The 2,240-nt window shown below is 44.9% G+C and overlaps 1 non-coding gene across 1 annotated transcript; it reads left to right on the top strand.

Moving 5' to 3' along the window:
- The first annotated feature begins 913 nt into the window (after positions 1 to 913).
- Positions 914 to 997, top strand: Trnap-ugg (transfer RNA proline (anticodon UGG)). Its single transcript has one exon. It is a non-coding gene; the product is annotated as a tRNA-Pro (tRNA).
- Positions 998 to 2,240: the final 1,243 nt, after the last annotated feature.

Raw genomic sequence — 2,240 nt, forward strand, 5'->3', positions numbered from 1 at the left:
AAGCATGGCTGATCATGGAGCTCTGTGTCTGCACTTCCTATAGCAGTAACTTTCTTTACCCATCACCCAACCATACTCCTATCAACCACAGCATCGCCATACACTCCACACAAACATTTATGGATGTTCACCACGGTGTCTTTTTCGCACAAAAGAATGGTTCAAATGGCTCTGAGCACTATGGGACTTAACATCTGAGGTCATCAGTCCCCTAGAACTTAGAACTACTTAAACCTAACTAACCTAAGGACATCACACACATCCATGCCCGAGGCAGGATTCGAACCTGCGACTGTAGCAGTCGCGCGGTTGCGGACTGAAGCGCCCAGAACCGCTCGGACACCGCGGCCGGCTCTTTTTCGCACACAAGAATTCAATAACAGCACACTGCTTGTAACGTGGGTCTTATGTAGACGCCATTTTGACGCTGCCTGGGCGTTTGAAACTTCACCGGCGCACAGAACAAACATTAAATGTAAAGCACCAACAAGGACATTTGTCTATGTATATTAATCGCTTTTCAAAAGAATTTGGGGCATTACTTATTGAACGACTCTCGTAATATTTCACTGTAGTGAGTGTCTGACTTTGCTCATGTTTCATTTTGTGGTGGCGCTAGTTATTACGTTGTGTGGTGTCTTACTGCATACGCCGTCTTTTGGCTTCTGGTGTTCACTTTGGTCTGCCAACCGAAAGTTCATGTTGTGCACCGCGATCTTTCATTATTCAGCTGTCACAATATCGGCGTTTGTCATGGACGTTCCGGCTTCGGCTCGCGTCAGTTATCTGTACACTCGATACGCGGGGAAAGGCTCAAGTTCCACATAGGTAGCAGTAGTTATGGAGCTGCGAATAGAGTCTCGGAAGACACATCGTTGTGGTAAGAGCTGTAGCAGACCAGTCATCGCGGCCGGCCCGAGTGGCCTAGCGGTTCTAGGCGCTTCGGTCTGGAACCGCGCGACCGCTACGGTCGCAGGTTCGAATCCTGCCTCGGGCATGGTTGTGTATGATGTCCTTAGGTTAGTTAGGTTTAAGTAGCTCTAAGTTCTAGGGGACTGATGACCTCAGATGTTAAGTCCCATAGTGCGCAGAGCCATTTGAACCATTTTTGAACCAGTCATCGCGAACTGATGACCTGAACGACTGGAAGTAATCGAAATTTTTAGAAATATGTTGTATGCAAAATACACTGCTGTGCAAAACTTAAAGGCGAAAGTAACTTTCACATGAAGTGTCATTACCAAGTAACACAACTCGATGAAATTTGACCAAGCAAAGAAACATCTGGTACAGTTAACTAGAGAAAGGTGACGGAAAAAGAGACGAGCTGACTTGACATTTTTATTCAGAAACAATAATTACACTGCAGTGACTACGATTTAGGGTGGTCCCCTAGACATTAGAAAATGATGGGACATGGTTCTTAATAGGCTGTGTCACCCCACGGAAAACCCATTCCTCCACCAACTGCAGGACGATCCTTGGTGTATGTGGACGTGCTTCAACATGTCCGCCCAACACTGTTCACACGTCCTCGATGGGATTTAAGCTGGGGTAATGGGGCACGTTAGTGGATTCCCGGAATGTCCTCTTGTTCCAAGAGCTCCTCTACCTGAGCTGTTTGATGCAGTTGCGCATTGTCACCCAAAAAAGAGAAGTCGCGGTCAAATGCATCCCTTGATAAGACGCACAAGGGGAAGAAGCTCATAGTACCTACGGAGTATCGCCTCAGTTGTGCGACTGGATTCGTGATTTCCTGTCAGAAAGGTCACAGTTCGTAGTAACAGACGGAAAGTCATCGAGTAAAACAGGAGTAATATCCGGCGTTCCCCAAGGAAGTGTTGTAGATCCTCTATTGTTCCTGATCTATATTAACGAAATAGGAGACTATCTGAGTAGCCGTCTTAGATTTTTTGCAGACGATGCTGTCATTTACCGTCTTGTAAAGTCATCAGATGATCAAAACGACTTGCAAAATTATTTAGATAAGATATCTGTATGGTCCGAAAAGTGGCAATTGACCCTGATTAAAGAAAAGTGTGAAGTTATTCACATGACTACTAAAAGAAATCAGCTAAATTGCGATTACGCGGTAAGTCACGCAAATCTGAAGGCTGTCATTTCAAATAAATACTTAGGGATTATAATTACAAATAACCTAAACTGGAACGATCACATAGATAATATTGTGGGTACAGCAAATCAAAGACTGCGATTCATTGGCAGAACACTTAAAGACG

This window comes from Schistocerca cancellata, chromosome 8 (genome assembly GCF_023864275.1).
Source record: "Schistocerca cancellata isolate TAMUIC-IGC-003103 chromosome 8, iqSchCanc2.1, whole genome shotgun sequence".
Taxonomy (NCBI): domain Eukaryota; kingdom Metazoa; phylum Arthropoda; class Insecta; order Orthoptera; family Acrididae; genus Schistocerca; species Schistocerca cancellata.